The sequence below is a fragment of the Apteryx rowi genome, unplaced genomic scaffold, assembly GCF_003343035.1.
Source record: "Apteryx rowi isolate R43461 unplaced genomic scaffold, aptRow1 scaffold_275, whole genome shotgun sequence".
Taxonomy (NCBI): domain Eukaryota; kingdom Metazoa; phylum Chordata; class Aves; order Apterygiformes; family Apterygidae; genus Apteryx; species Apteryx rowi.
Window position 1 is genome coordinate 304463 of NW_020449141.1, and position 20096 is coordinate 324558.

Below are 20096 nucleotides of genomic sequence, written 5' to 3' on the forward strand. Positions count from 1 at the left end.
AAAGAGAAAAAAGTTCAGCACACAACCTAGCATCAGCCCACAGCGGGAAAATAACGCGTCTCTGCAACTGCTGTAAAATTCTCACTTCCCAGAAAACAACAGATACAGCATATTGAAAGTGCAACTCTTCTGCTTCCACAATGATTGTGTGTTCTACACTATTTGGAACTACTGTATGAATTACTTGCTTTCGTTTCTTTCTAGGCTTTGGAAACAAATGTTACTGATCAGTTCCACAAAATATTCTACTTGCCATACAAAAAAAAATGCAGAAGTTCTCTGCTAGCTCCTGCAGGACATGGTATGTTTCTTGGGAGTTGATGGATGTTGGTTTCACGTGGCTGAATTGCAGAAAAGCGAGAGGCATCTTCAAGAAAAACTGATCACTCCTTCTGATCTTTGTTCTTAAAACCATCAAACACACACAGTGGTTGCCTGGAGACTACTAGACCAACTTCATCAATTGTAAAGAAACAAAGGAGAAAATATTACTTGCTATTTTTGCTCTCCCGTGGTAGTTTTCAGAAATTAACTTAATTCTTGCAGATTACGTGGCAAAGGAGCATTCCTGTAATGCCTCGCTTCAAGGAGGCAAGTTACCTGTTCGCCACATACATTGGCGTTAGTTGAGAAAATGGAGAAGGAAAAGGAATACAGAAGGGCTTTGTGCGTCAAGAAGAGGCTACGTAGCTCAAGACTGAAGTGCTGGACAGATGACAATTCTACAGAAAATGCTCTAAAGTGCTACGGAAATTAATTTCCTAATAGTTACCAATACATAAAAGACTGTTTCAAAGGATAAGATTTCTAAAAGGTTTCTATTTTACGCAATTTGAAAAATCGTATTTTCTACTCCTGACGGTTGCTCTAGCTCATGTTTTATAGATTACCTTAAGACAGAAACAAAAAAAATCACTACTCTAATCCACTTCACTGATATCCCCAAATGATAAAGCCTGAGAAAGAATACATTAGGGGCCATTAATTCTTACTTTCCTTACATTGGCAGAATATCCTTTTTAATTCATGACACTGAATTTAGAGTTCTGATAAGTGTTTTGGATAGGCCAAGGCAGTAGATAACAAAGACTGATGATAAGAGAATAAAGAGACACAGTCGTGAGATTTTTCCAGTGAAAAGGCTGGCAATGCCTCTCTAAGAGCCTTCCTTGTAACCATCTGGATGGTTATACATAGGTCCTGGACGCAAAGTGGTTGTATAACTTGAAGTAAACTATGTAGGAATATGTCACTTAAAAAACAAACCCTCCCTACAGATTAAGTATCTTCTGGATGTAAGATGCTCATTTATGATGATCCTGGCTCTTTGATCCATACCAAGTCATCCATCAAGACAAAGCTGTTCATCATGTGTGCAAAGGATTCACATATGGAAACTTGCTTGGACAGAAGCCAGCATGGGTCCAACGAACTCTGGTTAAGCAATCAGGTTATCAGAGAGGGAGAAAGATCCCAAAACAATGTATTATTCACTGTGTCTAAACCCCGCAGAGTTCTAATGGGAATAACATTCATGGAGCAACTGCTCAGCTACAGTGCAGATGCTGCTTGGACAGACACAACCTGTTTATACGTGCATCTGGTCCCCCCACTCATTCTTCTGGACAACTAATAAAAACACCTTTCTTAACGTGGAAGTTTGTTAGGCCATGACAACATTCATGGGTGGTTTCTTGCTCTTCTCAGTTTAATACTGCACTATATACAGAAAAATACATGATTTTATGTGAACATACAGGAAAAGAGCAGAATTAGAATGTATTTCAGAGAAATATGCGGCCCTGCTGCTTCTTAAAATGGGGGGTTCAAAATGTGTTTAAAATCATATGGTACTTAGTGAGCCCCCAATTTACTCTTGAGTTAGCTTTCAAGGTACACATATGGATCAAATTGTTCAATTATACTGTTCCTTCCCTTTACTTCACTTCCCTGGAGAACTTTTACCTCCAACGGCTTTTTAGTAAATGAAACATGCAGAGAGCCAGATATTGAAAGGAATATAGTCCTTAACGGCAATAAAATGAGGAAGCAGAAAAGTTTCCTTCTGGCAAAGTATTGCTCATTCAGAATCCTCATTAAAAAAAAAAAAAAAACTCCTTATTTTTATAGTCACAAAAATATGAACTATTTTGAACTAAATTGCATTAAAAATTCGTAGCTTAAGTGCTGGAGGTTTTCAGGACTTTGAACCTGCACATCTCAGGAGAGATAATGTACTGCTCCATGGAAAGAAACTGAGGCGTGGGGTGAGAACGCCATGTGTCTGCGAGTCACATCTGCTCCTATCACTACAGAGGTGTCTAAAAAAAGAAGAAGAAAAAAAAGGAAGGCTCTTAGGTGCCCTTGGAAGACAGAAATTCTCTCTGAGGTGAACAGTTACTTAAATCGTAACAGCTGAAAAGGTTTTGCCCTTCCCTGGATACTCTTCTTTCTTCCTTGATCTTTATGCTCATTGAGGTGAAGAGGAAGCCAGTATGAGAGATCAATTTTGAAGAATAAGATTGACAACATATGTATTTCACGGCTGCAAAGGTCCCCCAGGAGTGCGATACACCATACTCCTCTCTCAGCTGCACAAAGCAGCCAGGTGCACAGCTGCTGTGGTTATAAACCGAGCTAGATATCTATTTTTCTCCTTTAACTGTTCTTGTCTAGTAAAGGAACTCATGCTCCACCTGCTGGAAAGAGAAACAAATGAGCCCTACCATTCAGCAAATTCTTTCTAAGAGGAAGATACAACTATGTAAGTCTCAAAACGCAGGCTCTTGCTGTCAGCAGATGGAAGAAGTAGCCAAGCGTTTAGCTTCTCCAGGAATCTCTTCCATACTCCAAGCGCTGTTACACAGATCTTCGGGTGCCCCTTTACAGCTTGCTTTTTGACCTTGCACAAACAAGAACCCGACAATTTTGACTTTGCGCAATAATTGCAGCCTGATAAAAACAAATCAGTGCTTTACACAAACGCTTTTATAACAAATTAGATGTGGGTTAACTTGTTTTGCACAGTATGGAACACAAAAAGCTGCTACACTCCTCCTCCCGTTTTCACTAGTTTCTACCGTATTCCGAGTTTTTCCAACGGCCACAGAAAACTAGCAAAAGAATAAGAAAGCAAACCAATTCAGCAGTGAAAAACATCTGACGATAGTTGCCAGGCTGAAAGACCATAGAAACAAATGCTTATTTGATATAGCAAGTTAAAAAAAGGAGTCAGGAAAAGAGAAGTCTAAAACCTCAAGGTACTTACGCATCTGAGAAGAAGATGAAAGTCAGACAGCCAGTATCACATTCTTACAAGCCAAGTCCTTTTATGGATTATTCTGTGATTTATGCTGAACTTTGCTTTATGATTTACAGGATGTTTCTTCAAGATCAGACAAAGATGTTTAGGATATGCCTGTACTGCTGCTTAGAGTAACAGCCAGCCTGAGCCACTTGAGTTGGACATCCTGTCTCTATCATATAATGAGATACTAGATTTCTGAAAACACACTAATAATAAGCATTTAAATATCAATATCTCATACAGAATATTAGTCTGATAGTTAACAAATATCTCTGTATCAAAAAGAAGCTGTAAATGCCAGCTGCTTTCCCTGCTGAACTGTGATTTGTAAAGAAGAGGATGTGAATGCTACTCTAATTCATAGAAATAGATTACTTCCCATGCCACCAAAGGTGAGTGCTTGAAAACACAGTATTAGAAAACTCTTCCCCTCCCCAAATAAATATCCTAACCAATAAATATGCAATTGTTTTATTTTGCCTTTTTGGATTTGTGTTTTCGGGGAGTACTTCAATCATATTTTCAAATGTGTCCTGATATCTGTAAAAGCTGTAATTTCTGAAAGACAGCTGACTTTCTTATCTAACTAAAACTTTTAAGGACAATGCCAAATAATTCACTACCTGCAATAAATTTAGTAATTCTGCAGTAACTCCCTTCTGTGCTTACTCTGGGGTTGTTCCCTGTTGGAGTTCAGTGTCACAAGCAGCAACTAGCGCAAAATTAGCAAAAGATTCACCGCTGTCCGAAGGGGAAAAACCACAGACAGTTTGGATCAAAATTTTGTGATGCCTGACAGTGCTAATGAGGGATAATGAGTGATCCTGGAAGGCAGGCAGACATTACCAACATCCAAAATATCAAAAAACCCCACAAAACTTCGTCTTACTTCAGATCACGTTTTCTGTATCACAGAAAGCTGTACCTGAGAATGCTCCGTTCTTTGCCTAACGTGGTACATATATATCCAGCCAGGGATGAAGAAGGTGATATATACCAATTACTGACTAGATTAATCCTCACCATAAAAATATGTTACAGGATCTCTAGCGCAGAAGGGCAAATGAGAAGAGAGCTGCTTCTTATTTGCTCATTAGCAGCTAGAGAAGCAAGGCAGCTGAGACACCTATTCCTCTATATGCTGTTTCCAAAAGCCAAAAGCTGAGTTCCTGCTTCCATCAGAAATGGAGGGAATTAAGTGGTAGAAAGGTCTAAGATACTAAACTACTTTTCCCCAAATATTATTTTCCTAACTTGAGAATAACAACTGAGAGCATGAGCACATACAGGTACAAAAGCGTCACAACACAACATAAGCAAAGTTCACATTTTTGATTTGCATACAATTTTACACAAAACGCTCTTTAAAGAACATTAACATTGCAAAGAAAGCCAGCCAAAGATTTGGAAACACCCAAATCCGTGTTGTTTCTGAAAGAACGATCAGTAGAGAAATATTCACATTACTTGAAGATAACAACCATTATAACTACCAAAGAAACAGGAAAAAAAATCTGGAAATAGACCCCACGGATCTAAATGAATAGGAAAGCCTTTAACTGGAGCGTAGGAATGACCCATTATATTCATTTTTACACTAAAACAGAGCAGCAGCATACACTTCACTTCAGATCCTGCCATATTAAGCCAACCCTTACCACCCCCTTAAGATTTGGCAAGGGCAGCGCTGCTGGCGAACGGCTCGGTACGCCCGTGGATTTCAGCTCTTACCTGTTTGGGTCTTACTGGGATGATGCTGTCCGCCGGCTCCCGGCTGCGGAGGAGGACTGGCCCCTGCTTGCCCAGGCCCTTGCGGCGGGCTGGCGCCAGCGAGCGTCCCCGCGGGCAGCGGCTGACCCCTCTTTAAGAGCTGCTTCTGTTCTTGCTGGCGGAAGCGCGGAGGCACCTCTCGAGGCAGGTAGCGGGAGGCAGCCGGCTGCTGCCCGCTCGCGGGTGCCCGCTTGCCATTGCTGCTGTTGGTAATAGTGCTGGTGGAAGTACTGGTACCGCTACCGGCAGGTTGGGGCTGGCTTAAACTGGTCTTAATAGGTTCTGGCACTAGGTAAGACAAAACCAAAAAAGAAAAAAAAAAGTTTTCGTATTAGAAAGGAATCATTTAAGAGGTTTTTCTTCTGTAACCGAGCAGAGGCACGGCGTTTTCTCATCTCCCGAACAACAGCTGGCAAACAAAGAACACAGAAACATATAAAGTCCGTTCAAAGTAGAAATATTTCAACGATAAAACTCAGAGCTAGTTTATAATATACGTAGCCTCCTGAAACATTTTATGCGACAACTTTGATATCTATGGCTAAAATCACTGATCTTGTACTGATGGAGAAGTTATATACTGGAATACAGCTGATGAATGCTTAGGCACTGAAGTGCTCCTCAGAGCCTACGTGCCTTCTTCTGAACCGTGCAAAGAACTTATCACATCTTATCACATGCACGTCCCACCTTTCGCACTGGATCATCAAAGTTAGCAGCACGTACAAGAGAGGCAGCAGAGAAGCTGTTAACCGGGAACACGACGCTGCCCAGGGTATTAAGAGGGGAGAGGACTAAGCCTAAGGTCCCATCAGTCCATMGATGCGCAACTACATGTCGAGCTGCAAAGGGCAACCATTCTCTAACTGCAGTTTATTCATACAAATATATACATGTCTGTGTGTTTATATTAAATACAATTTAGGAAAGCACAGCCCTAAGAAGAAAGATGAAACACTGATTTCCTATTAACTCTACGACAGAGGGAAGGAAAACACTTCTCAGATGTTTTCAGTTCCAGCATTCCCAAGACTTCTTGGGCTGCAGCCAAAGCAAGATGTCTAACAACACTTATCCTAAAACAATAAATAAAAAGCCCCACAAATAAAGGGATGGCTAGAAATAATTTTTGCTATTAATGTGCAGAGAAATTAATTACTAAATAGGAAACAGCTGCACAGAGTACATAATTTCTTAAAACTTTAAGAGTTAGAGTAAGGCACTGAGAAAGCAGCATGCTGTGAAATTAGAATTTCAGAAAAATGATTTAAATTGAAAAGGAGTATGTATTAGGAGAAAAAAAATTTTTTTTGGTAATGAAAAGTTATAAGGAAAGATTTCAAATAAAGATTAGTTTGCTTTAGTCCTGCTTTACCCAATCTGTAGATTTAGATATATATGCAAATACTTTGTACATATATTTATGCCCAAGTATGTTCCATATATTGGGTTTAAAAAACAAATTATGCTCACAGGTAACTTATTCAACACATAATTTTAAAGGACTTTAAAGATATGGGGCCTATGTTTTAAAAAGTTGTACTTAAAATTCTGATCACAATTAGTTCCTTTGACTGGAAAGAGTGAATGACCTTGCACAACTCTTTTACCATGACAAGTCTATTTTTTCAGGACTTTTTTTAATCCAGTGTCTTACAAAAATGTCAAGTTTTTTTTTTTTATCACAAGAATCATTACAGCATTTTTGAAAAGTTACATAATACTGTTTCTCTGCAAAACACTTCTCATTTCTAAACAAATACTGCGATGTAGTAACCAAAAAAAGCAAACCGCACTTCAGCTMCATATTTGCAAGAACACCAAAAAATGGGCATGAGGACAAAAAATAGCCTACACACTTATTTTTCCCTGTATCACAAAAAAGAGTAAAGGAAAACTTTCTCATCCACAATAAGCAGCACTCAATTTAAGCTGCAAAATGGATTCAAATGTGTACAGTACAAACTTTCTTTTAATCGTTATCAGCACTATTTTTAATAATAAAAAAGATGTGGTCTTTGAAAGAGAGGTACTAAATCCCCAGTACATGCAGAGCACGCACTTTCCAGGTACCAAAGCAACTAGTTCACAGTATCACAGAAAGAACTCTTCCATAAAKCTCTCTCTTATTTAATAAACGTATTGACTGGTCTATAGGATACACAGAAGCGATCCATTTGTGACTAGAGTTTACATTGCAGAGAATTAAATCACACAGTTATTCACACGCCAGCATTTCAACACAAGGCAAACATGTGCTTTTCTTGAATCTTTCAAGTCTAAAACTCTTAAACACATTAAATACTGTCCTAACTGTTCCTTTCCATAGTTTTAGCCTCTTTTTTACTACCAGGATGAAATACGATGTCCAATAAACATCAGCTAAGTTAACATAGCATTATGTTTTAAAATAGAATAAATTGGAGTTATTCTCTACCTGGGCAAAATGCATGAAACCATAAAACCTGGACAAAATGCATGAAACCATAAAATCCTAATTCAGTTTTCGGGTTTTCAGTGACCTCTCAGAAAACAAGTTCCTGTTCCACTAGCTTATGCAGCCACCACACAAGGCTTCTTGTGGTCTTCACCCAAACCTTTATAGGAAGCATTTCAAGATAGCTAAATCTTCACATACGCGCTCCAGACATGCGGTATACCACAAATTAATCTCGTCTGAAATAACAAGGCCAAGTTCACCCCGGTCTGTAGCAGATTTGCCAGCACAGCCTGGCACAGAGACGTCGGCCATGAAACGCGCCCGGTTCCTCAAGTCACCTGCTGCAGACACTTGCCCTGCCCCAACAGACACCCGTCGGGCTTCCTGGAGGAACATCGCAAAAACGTTCGGCAACGGCCAAATCGTGTCTCCTGGGGCTATCCATATACCTGGGACAGTGCTCACGGCCTCTCTGCAGGCTTTGGCGCGCTCGCAGAACTAATCCACTCCCGCAAGGGAAAAGGCAGACGGGGGCCACGTAGTCCTGAGGAYGGTCTCAAAGCGAGCGGGCACTCTGAGAGGTAAAAATACGCCGAGTTTGACGGCAAGCATCAGTGTCTCCAAAACTTTGAGCAATAAATTTAACTTCTATCTTGGAAGCCCAAACAATTTTACCTATGTTTATTTCTGTAATAAAAAACTAACTTGGAACATAAAAACCTAAAAAGCACCAATAATATCTTGAGAGCAGAGAATAAAACCTCTTTTGCCTCTGCAAAACACACTACCAGCCTTGGACACATCAGCAGCTTATTCTAACTCTCACAATCAAAATATACATTAAAAACGTTACGAAATGCAGAATACAATGTATAACTGCAAATTATTTCGTTTCCACAATATAAATAATTCTATCATCCACATAACCCAAAATATTATTTAGTTTTAATGGCGTTTTTTCACAGTACTGTTGACTTTACCATTTCACCTGGCCRTTAAAAATTACAGCGTATACTATAAATTAAACTGATCCTCTCATTAAACGGCAATCCCTCAGGAAATGAATCTCTGTCAAGTTCTTTCTGGAGAGAGTGATGTTGGGAAACGCATAGCTGCTACTTGGTGGCAATATAGGATGTGCAGGCAAGTATCCAATATACTGTGCAGAAAACATAGGCTTAGGCTATTACCACCTGTCATTCCCATTTTGAGAAGTCTGAATCACCGTATACTTGGGTAAGCTCAGGATTCATATCTAAATGTCTGTTTTCTAAACTTAATTTGGTATCAAAGGCCAATTGCTACTACGATTTGTTCCTTTTGTCAAATCAAAAGTACAATTGCTATAGTATCGCTTTTTTTAAATCCTTTTGAATCAAGTAAACTAAATATTCCCATTTCATTTGGGAGATGCAAAGCAGAAATAGGAAAATGAAAAGAACTTGATCTTTTTCGTAAGACAGAGTTGTAAACATTTACCTACTCCAAAATTTCAATTATTTAGTACTTCAGAAAAAAATTCAAACCGTCTGTGATCTGCCTGGAGCCTCAAGATTCAGAAAGAGCTCTCAGGATCTAGGTTGACCTGCCAGAAGGACATAACCATTTCGGCCAGGAGGTTTCTCCAGTTCAGGTAATGGCCCAGCCATGCAAGCGCCTGTGCCGGCGTATCAGAGGGAGCAGGAGGGAAGGGGAGGGAAAGGAGCCAGGTAGGAACCGGCAGCTGCTGAAACCATGGCATGGTCTTGATCATCTTCCCCTTGAGGAAAAAAAAAGGTTGGAAGTGACTCGGAAGAGGACATCCTTAAACTAAAAAATGATTTGGCCATGGAATTGAAAAGAAGTATGAGAATTAAAGYCATTAACTGGCATAATACCAACACAGATCAGGTATTTCTCTGGCCCTGAGTTTTTGGAACTTATTTGAAATGTATTTGTTGGAAACATAATTTGAAAAAGCAAAGTAGCTTTTTAAAAGCATTATATTCTCATTATTACACATAAAATAATCACAGATGACACTTCCAAATAGCATACATATATATATATATATACACACACACTATATTTTATATAGATATATCACCACTAATCTAAGTCATAGAATACATGTCAATTTTTGCTTTAATTCAAAGAGCAAAGCAGTTTTACCACAAAGGTGTGCCTAGAGAAACCTAATTTTAGTCCTAGAAATAATGTTTTCTTGTAAATACCTGAATCATACATGAGAGAATTGAACAAAGAAAATCAAAATATCAAACATGCTGCACTGTAGAATTAAAATATTTCTGCATATTAATAGTCCTGATTTTTTTCTAATCAACACATCAAAGTGTTTTTCYATTTTGTACACCAAAACCTCTTTGAAATTAGTAAAACAGGAGAAACTCTTGCAAGAATACCACATATACATTCCYGGTAGCTGGAAAACAACCATTTGATTGCACCATCCGCGGGAAACGAGCAAAAAGTAGCAACAACACAGCAACGGGCTTAATTCCCAAATTAGCTTCATATCAGGTTATAATCTAGCATTCAAACACAATAATAGTATTTGGAGTATACTTGTTACAAAAACGATGTAGTATGTACCTTTTTCTCCAATAAAACCTCAACACTTGTTTATTAAAGTTGCCTCCGGCAACGTCCACGCAGCAGCTTTGATTTGGTCCGCGCCGCGAGAACCGCGTGCTGTTCGAAGCGTCCACGCTCCATTTTGTGTCCATTAACTGCCGCACGACACCCACTCTCACCACCTCTCCATAAGCCTTTGAGACGTCCCCCTTCGCCCAGCAGATGCATTTTGAGGTGCTGGCGACCCTTTGCAAAAGGCACGATGCCCAAAGACCTCCTATTTTAGCAGACCGTAGGCTAAAAGCAGACCGGACCGCCGGCTTCTGCGTATAGCCTGGCAGCGCCCGCGGCCCGGGCAGGCAGAGCAGAAGACGCGGCCCTGTGCGCTATACGTTTAATCAGCCCCAAGGGCCGACCTGCCGATCTATAGGGAGACCTCGCCAGTCCCCGAAGGAGCAGCCTCTCTAGCCCTTCGCCGGGAAGTGACACACGGCCGCGGCTAATGTTATTTGGGCAGCAGCCGTTTGAAATCCAGAAATCAAAATGCAGCTTTTATTGCTAAATTTTACAACCCAAAAATACTTCCCCTGCCCCCCCCATGCATATTTTAATTAACATTTAATGCGATATGATTTTCATAGCTACCGCAAACACATGGTTAAAGAGCTAAAGCAAAAAATTTTAAATAGAATCTTGCAAAAATACAATTAAAGACGTTTAAAATTAAAAGCCTCAATACTGCTTGCTCTTAAGATGTTTGTGATGGGTATCTGCTTATTCTACAATCTCGGCACTGTACATACACTAAACAATGAGCTTGCTTGTAATAATTATCAGTACTTAATGGTATCTAAACTTCTTAATCCAATTTTACTCAAACGAATCCAATAATTGCTCCATATGCTTTTTGATGGTTACAATCTCGGGAATCCCGACCGCATAAGAAGTGTTACGAGCGACTGTAGGTGGATTTTATTAATATAATGAATAGGATCAGTCTAACACATTTCAATTACAACAATAGTGTTTAAGTGCATTTCTATGACATAAGGCAAGAACAGGCATARATGAAAGAAACTGCCTAAGCCACATAATAGTGATTTATGGCAGCTTTTTGCCTTTCATTCACCTCATTAACATTTCTCTATATTTCCCGAATACCCAGYGATAGAAAAGTTGCATTCCTAAAGCCGGGAAGAATCAAGACGCTCCAGAGRAGAAACGGTTAAAACCCAGAAGCGCGTTCTTGGCTGCTACAGTGACAGGATTTATTTACAGCTTCTATTAAACACAGCAGCTCCATTACAAAGTGCTGCATGTGAGAAGAATTTTTGATTATCCAACGCCGACGCCTCACCGCGTTAAACATATCCTGCCCGTGTGTTATTATTATTATTTTATTTTTTATTTATTTATTTTTTCTCCTGCGGCAATTCGTTCAGGTCATTGTTTGATGGGTTTATGAATTCATTACAGGAAGCAGATGGATCCCATAATTCAGAGCTATTCTCCCAGCCAATCGTAGGGGCAATTCCCCCCCCCCGTCTTGCTACCCCCCCCAAATCAACCTTAACGAAGCCACTTCCTCCGTGCCCGATTCCTCACCTACGTACGCTGCAAAAGAGAAACGGTGCTTATTAAAGCAACCTCAAAACAGTAAATGCTTTTAAAATACAGTGGAGCACTGGCAGTCCTACGCAGACCCCCCCCCCCCAAAGTCAGGTCGAAAGACAGGAACTTACCCAACTCGGGCGAAGAGAAAATACGCAGGGTTGCAGACGGCAAAAAGGGATGTCCTGGTTAGTAAGAAATTCCTTTTTTACTTGCTGAAAAAAATCTTCCGTTAGGGAGAAAAAGGGGTGTCCCCCCCACGCCCCCCCCAACCCCCTTCCAAAGGATGAATTTTCATTTAGGAAATTACCTCCTTTGTCTGCTAAGCGCTGATATTTTTTATCCACAGTGACATCTACTGGCAAAAGTAAAGGTGTTTCGGTAAACTGTTACATAAAAACCTAATACTTCTTAATGCTTCTAAACAAAAGTGGGTGTATTTTCTCTCTCTGCTCTTTCCCCAAGCACATAAATTTCTCCTGAAAAAAAAAAACCCCTAAACCCAACACAATATGTACTGCAGAAAAATTTGTTTGCAAAACAAATTGCAAAATTAATTTGTAACAGTCCTCATGATGGGGCTTTAAACATATAACCAGTCGTTGCAGTTTGATAATAAAGCCTAAAAGTCAGGGTTAAAAGTAAAAATATATGCATTATTACGGCTTTGACACCACTTATTTGAAGAAATATTTCAATTTTGCACTACTCCCCGAACATACCTTTTAGTAAATACCGAGCATATATAAAACCCTTCCCTGGTTTAACTTTATTGCCGCCCTGCCTTTTATCTCATAGCCGAGCGGGGCGCGTCTCCTCCCGCTTTGCCTTCCRCATGCTTCCTCTCCGCTTCCCTCCTCTCCAGCTTTGCAATGTTTCCTGCCTCCTTTCCTTATTCTCTCAACATGCAACTTCTAAAACCTCTCACCAAAACCTACCTTTTCCTAGTTACCCTACAGGTTTCTCTCACTTTTACCAACTTCTGCCTTCGATGTTCTCTGTATGATCTGGCTACATTTAGCCAGTCCCGCTCCTCCAGAAGGCAGCTTCAGCTCTATAATATTTGCCACTGATTACATAGTACCTAAACTGCAATGGAATAAACCTGCTGAAAAGTTATTAACGTCGTTATTATACACTGCATAGCCAGTTAGCCCAGCCAGAGGGGACAACGCTGGAGAAGAGAAAGAAAATCCAGCTCGGAAGGGGTGTCCCAGAAGTAGAACGGCCTTAGCACACAACCACATCGTATTTGAAAAGCGTTTTTTTGCAATAACAGGAGGAAGAACGCCTTTAAAAATTTGATTCTGTGAAAGACGGACTTTTTTTTTTCCCCGGAAAATATACCTACTTGCTACAGGGGAAGGCCTTCTTGCTTGTAGTTTTTAAATCGTGTTTAAATCATTGGCTGACAGCGCTCTCCAGCCACACTTAAATGCTTTGGGTTTGCATGACAAGTTATCTTTACTACAGATGAATTCCAAACCCACTTTGCAGCTCCTATTTTCTGCAGACAAATGTAGCCATCTGATCCGTTCATCTGAACACATTTCATAGGCTTCATCAGGATATAAGCATAATTTATTCTAAAACTATACCCAGATATATGATCATTGCATGAAGTTAGCAGATACTACCCATCATAAATTGATATATATTAAACGYTGAAATTTATTTGTTATCTATTGAGTGGATTTCAATTCAGTCAAAAATTAATTCCTAATTTTGATGCTGGAAAACCTCCTTTGAAAATATGTCATCCAGAAAGATTTTTTACAACCATCTGTGGGAAACCAATATTTTATGAGGAAATCATAATAACTTATGGGCCCCACAGTGACAAGTAAGTCACAAATCATCTTCCCAAGAGTGAGACTTCCACATTACTCCTTCCAAAGTAAAGGTTTCATTTTAATCTTTATTCCTGATGCTGCTAGAATCATATAAATAATAAAGCAAGCTGAAAACAGTATTCAATTTGGTTGTACTTTGCAATTTTTGAAGCACTAAACATTCTTTTCTTAAACATACATTGGTATTAACAGTACTGTGGCTTGTTCAAAGCTCCATGTCGGTTGACTGGCCAGCCGGCAAACTAATTGGAATAGATAATCGTTAAATTCACATTAAGGACTTGCCTCAAGACCTCTGCAGATAGGTGGGAAAGGGAAGTAACGGTCCTGCACCCGGGTGCACCTCTCAATGAAATCTGCTGGAATCCGCTGTCGCCGAAATGCCTACAGATTTGGTCAAAATCGGCCAGAAGGTTCGAAAGCTAAACGGGGGAAACTGAGACAGGAATGCAACCCAATCTCATAAACCTCATCTCCTCAGGAAACTAGGCCAAATATATACACAGTACAACACTTATTGAAGAGTATTCTTCTATGATCTTATGGAAAGTGTCTGTAAAACTATCGCTCTGCACCATTTTGACAGAAGTTAAGATTGCTAAATTCTCTAAAAAAAACAAAACAAAACAAAAAAACTTTCAGAAAAAAATTCTAAAAATTAAAGAAATGAYGGTGTCACAAATCATGGACTAATGGAGGAATATAAGTGCTTGAATTAGTTTATTTTAAACGGATACCTCCTCAGCTACTGATGGAAAAACAAAGYACAATATCCCTGCAATCAAAGAGCCTTAAACATTTCCGCATAAACCAGGAGGCCATGCAAACAAAACCTCTCTAAATCACCAGCATAAAAATTTATGACCTGCTTTCTTCTAGTATTTGCTCCTTTTCAGGTAATTCCACATTCTTTCAACATCCTTCCCTACCCACACGGATCCTTCCCTTCCTCTTCTCTGGGTGCCTCTTTTGGGTCCTCCTGACACTATACACGTTTCAACGTTAATAAAACCACCTTTGCCCTCGCTTGTCTTCACCACTCTGCCCCTCTCCAAATAACCTCTCAACCTAATCTCCATCCTTGCAAACTAAGCTGTAAGAGCTTTGGAGATTCCTAGTGGTATTTCTGGGCTAGAAATCAGTATTTTCATTCAGCTTCCCTTATCAGAAACATTTGACATGGCCATGACTTCCTTGCATCTGTGTTCTGTTGGCTTCTGTAATTTTTTTTTCTCGTCATCTTCTGTTTTGCTAATTCATTTAGTTGAAGGTGTTACCTTCTCGACTGCTGGCTTTATGCAAAAGCCTGAAATACAGAAACATTCAGGGCTTCATCTACTGCCTAACTCTATTTTGTCCCTAGAACAGTATATCCAGAAAGACCATCACTGCACATACCTCATCCAGGACCATCACTGCTACCCTGATAATTCATTTGTTTCTCTCCCCACTTAGATCCAATCATCTGCTTCATCCAAACTGAAACTTTGCCTGTTTTCCCACACTTCCTTTTGGCGTCCCATCATCAACCAAAGCTCCCTCTATATATCTTAACTTTGTAAGGGTTTCTGACATGAAATTCTTGCCCGATTTTGTCACAAGCAAATTGGGGATATGTGAGCTAAATGCAAAATTGGTTGAAATATTCTCCAGSAGAATCAATGGCTTGCTGTCAAAGCGGATGTGTATTTCAAAAAGATTCCACAGAGGTTTGATCTGAGCCTGTGCTGCTCAATATTTTCATTAACGACTGGCAGATGGACTAGAGAACGTCCTTATTAAATCTGCAAATGACACCGAGCTGCGGAGGAGCAAGCAGGGKGTGACAAGTTTGCTGCAGGACGGGATAGGAATTCAGCGACCATAACCTGGAGAAGCAGTCTGAAAAAAAGGGACTGCGATTCAGCAAGGAGAGTCGAGCTATTAGGCAGGAAGAACGAAATGCAAAATAGCGAACGGGTGACCCCACAGCAGTTTCGCAGAAAAAGATGCAATGTTTACAGCAGATCACAAACCGAACAGAAGTAAAAAGGTCAGGCTGCTGAAAGAAGACAAGCATTGTAATGGAATAAATAACCAGCTCCCAGGCTTATAAAGCAACCCTTCTACTTCGCTCTGGCATCTTAAAGTCTTAACTAAAACACTGTTCCCATTGTTGACGGCTTCGCTTGCGGGGAGATACGGACCACCTGGAAGGAGCACAAAGGGAAGGCTCAGCAAGCTGGAAACGTGAGCTGCAGGGCGGACGCAAGGCCAAGAGGAGCTCAGTCTGGAAGACTCAGGGTGCACACAGCAACCCCCCTCCCCCCAAAAAAGCCCTCCCCCTCTAAAACACAAAGAAAGAGGAGGAAATAATTTGTTCCGTACCCACAGGGAAGAGGGCAAGACTTACTGGGTTTAAATAGCAGCCAGGGAGATTAAGATTTACATTTCTAACAATACGGATGATTAAGGATTACTTGCAGACACGATACGGGTTTGGCGATCTTGTCTGGGGGCAAGGGGACAGAGTAGGTGACCTCTCACGATCCTTTCTAGCCTTACTTTCTACAATCCCACAACTAAACCGGAGCTCCTAAGCCATTTCATTAACTTTGCCCGTTTTCCTCAGTCCTTACACACAAATCTTTGCTCTCTCAGGTTGACTATCAGAGCGTTGTCTTCGGCTTCTGCTAGGTTTTAAATGAGACAGCTAAGACATGGTCTTCTTCAACCATGCTTATCCAGATTCGCTTCATTTTGCTCCTGATTAACTTCAAACTTCAATACTGCCGCGTTACGTTTTGTCCCTCAGCTCCACTACAAGCAGGTTTGCCTGCTCCTTCCAAGCCCAGCTCTGCAAGCCACCTGCAGAACTGCTTTGTAGACACACTCCTATTACTACTCTCTTGATATGACCCTATACTCCCCAATTTTAACTTTTCTCTTATGAATGGGAGAGGCCCCTGATAAAAACATGCGTCTGCGCACGCTTCACAGCTCAGATATGAGATTTTGTTTCCCTTTCTTAAGCAGCGTCCACATGTTTTCCTATGTCGTACTTGTCAGCAGACAGGGTGCCAAGATCTTTTTTTCTGCAAAGATACACAACTTGCTTTTTGTGACACAACGTATATATGTATTTTTAAGTTTTATTCAATCATGTGCTACATTATTCTGGTTTGGTTTAGCATACAGCAGTCTTGTGAAGTACACTTGTATTCTGAACAGCTTCTAGTATTTTCCTCACTGCTTTTCTGCTATGCTAGCATTGATTACAACTTCAATTTTAAATTCACAATTAATTAGTTGGGCTATATTTAATCCTAATGGGCATTAAAACAGCTAATTAGTTTGATAGGCTGCTATCAACACTAGATTGATAATCCAAAGCAAATACAATGCTATTTAGCACCATACTCTTCCACTGCAAGTCGGACTACGTCATGGTTATTGCAGGCTTTCTTTCAAGTTATAGTACTCCAATTCACAGATGATGTGACGCAGTATTTCTGAATTCACGTAACTCAGGCTCCAGCATTAATCATATGCATCTCTCGACCCGCGGACTTTTCCGAATACAGACCCATTGTAAAGACAAATAAATAACTATGTCTTGCTAGAAACTGGTCTCCAGACTATCATCTATCCTGACGAATGAGCCTCTGACATTTCAGCATCGACGTATTTCACATTTCTGACATGTCATCATACATTTAACTTTGAAGTCAGATTCCTGTAAACTCAGTTCTCACTTCTAGAGGAGGACATTATACATGCAGACTCTTCTCCCTAAACAGTACACTGACATTAGCAAGCCAACTTGCCTATTAAAAAAGGAAAATAATGAAGCTATTAAAAGTTTCCATCGCTCACGCTAATAATGTTAAGAAACAATAACATTCAGAACGGTCTAAAAAGGGCAGAAGGGAGATAGAGCCACTGCTGGGACTGAATCAGCTTGTGCAAGAAACTCTTACTCGATGGCAAAGTGAGAGGACACGGGGATCGCTTAGCTAGGATATAGGAGCATCTGCAGGCTTCTGATAAGAGGGATTCATACAAAGCAAGTTCAGCCTTCTTGGCTGCTAGAAAAGTCTTGTTTCTTATATACTTTCCCACAGTAGAGTAAAAAAAAAAAACACACTTAAAAACAATTAAACCCCAGCAATTTATTAGTTAGTTTAATTCTAGCTCATCTAGAAGCTGAGAGTTTCACAAACATTCAATCTCAACAGCGATTCAGTAAAACAGTAAAGGATTATACCATTTCAGCTACCAGGAACGAGTCACGGGCTTTCGATGAGGTTCCCTCTCTCACCTTTCCTCCTGCCCTCTGAACCCTTCCTAAATGTTGCTACAGCAACCTCATCAGTAACTATACAATTAAGATGACAGGAAACGACTTAGAGCTTAAATTATACAATGCTAACACTATCATCACGACAAGTACTAGTGGGAAAATCCAAGCACATAATAATCTAACAGATTAAATAACCTGATACAGAGTCACATAGGAAGTCTGGCAGACCAGGAATCGAATCCTTTAATTTCAAGCTGACTGAGCACATTTAACATCATTACACAATGTTTTACATACAGTTTTCAAATGTAACAAAAATGGTTTTTTAAATATATTTACAAATGGTGCTAAACCACCGCATTGAAATAAGAAGAGGGAATGTTTTTAATACGGCCACTTCCAGCACAGGTTGAAGAGTAAATGTTCTTTACAGTAGAAATCTGCTTATTGTTAAATCATTTGTGCAAACAGATAAATATGAAAATTCAGTGTGTTCATAAAGCAATTAACAATTAAAATAATCTGAAATATCCATTAACTTACTGTATACGACAGAAGCTTAAAATTTCATTTGCACCTTGGCCAGTGATACATCTACAGGCTACAGCTCTCATCGACAAGTCTTGAGACTCCTTTAAAACTCAGTACAGAAAGCAGGGCAAGCTGGCGGATTACCGTCTTGCAGGTTAACATGTAGTTTTTATATTTAACTAGGCAGAGGCAAGAATCCTATTACAAACAAGTCTCTGCCTTAGGAAGCGATTAATACCCATCCTGCGTCAAACGGTCAGTTCGAATCGGCCCTTTTGTAGCAGAATCTGCTCAGCCTCCCTCGGAGCTACCTACCTCCTCCCGCCTCGGCAGGCAACAGGTTCGAAGAGAGACCGAAAGCAGCCTTGCAGCYGGGGTCAAGGAGAACAGAGTGAATCAGAGCGTAAATGCTTCCGATTTCAAACGCATGAGCAGCTGAGTGCTGGGGACACCTCGTGCATCCATCGCTTCTAACTTGGAACGAAAAATACTGACCTGAGGACTGCAATACAGGTGCTCCGCAGGCGCACACAGACTACGCTGCGCCTACAGCGGACGCGCGGCACCGACGGGCTGCGTGTGCAAGGTGGACACACCTAGAGTTTCAGGGTGTCTCAGGGTACAGTCAGTACCGGTATCCCATCCGCGCTGCTGAACAACTGGAAATACYGAGCATTCACATTATGTCAGATATGGCCTCCTTTTCCACTTTGAAATTTAAGCTGGAAAAATACGCTACAGATGACCCAGGCCTAACATGCATGTGCGCACACCAATCTGTATCAAATCCATACTGGGTCTAACATAGCCTAGATACATCAGATTCACTATACATGTGCATGCAGTTTTGTTCAGGAAACTAGAAACGTGGTTTCTCCAATTATTTTATTGGTATTTTGGGGAGGAGCAGATTGCGTTGTTATTTTACTCCTTTTAGACATCTCTATTAAAATATCAGCGTCAACTGTTTGAGGAATACATGCTGGCAGGTGAAGGTAACGTACCCTATATGATCATGAGAAATTAAGTATACTCTTCACTCGCACTGCCAGTGCTTCTGACATCGTGGGACTATGCACACGTGTCAAATTGACTAGAGCCCTGTGTAAACACAAAGTCTTGGCTCTACTGTCATGTACATTTATGGTACCAAACAAATATTTTAAGTGCAGTACTAAAATAGTAACAATTTTGTGGGCAAGAACAATGTTTTAAATAAACTAATAAAAGGACTCTGAAATTTTGGCATAATTCTCTAAGTTCACATTCTACCACAAGAGAAGGCTTAAGAACGTGTTTATACTACAGTCCTAAAGAGAGTGTAGAGATATCTGGGCCATCATTTTAAATCAGTCAACATTAGTAACTAAAGTAGAGCCAACACGGATTTCAGCACGGACCAGCTTCCCCTCCTATTCAGCTGTGGGGATATATTCCAAGTGTCAGGTAGCATCACCCAGAAGAATGGTGTATGTAGCTATCTCAAAAAACCCTAAAACTGAAATATTTTGGCTTTATATTTCAAGGTCTGAATCTTTACCAGCTTACCTGAAGAYAGTATGAAACTAAAAAGCATTCATTTATATTTAACTTAACAAAATTATTTTGAAAATGAATGCTTTGAGGAACAAGGTTCTTAAAAAYGTACAAAAAATAAGGACATTGTCACCACTTAAAGAGACTGCAGTTTACAAACTTTCACAGATTTTATTACTAGAAAAATATTTG

At 40.1% G+C, this 20096-nt stretch overlaps 1 protein-coding gene across 3 annotated transcripts in view; it reads right to left on the minus strand.

The window, feature by feature from the left end:
* Nucleotides 1–20096, minus strand: part of TNRC6C (trinucleotide repeat containing 6C) — a 90875-nt gene that overhangs the window by 55504 nt on the left and 15275 nt on the right. For 2 of the 3 annotated variants that reach the window (XM_026068553.1, XM_026068550.1), the window contains exon 3: nt 5039–5365. The exons of the other annotated variant lie outside the window; for it this stretch is intronic. The gene's annotated coding sequence lies outside the window, so the exon portion shown is untranslated. The remainder of the gene's footprint in view (nt 1–5038; nt 5366–20096) is intronic. 3 annotated transcript variants of the gene reach the window in all.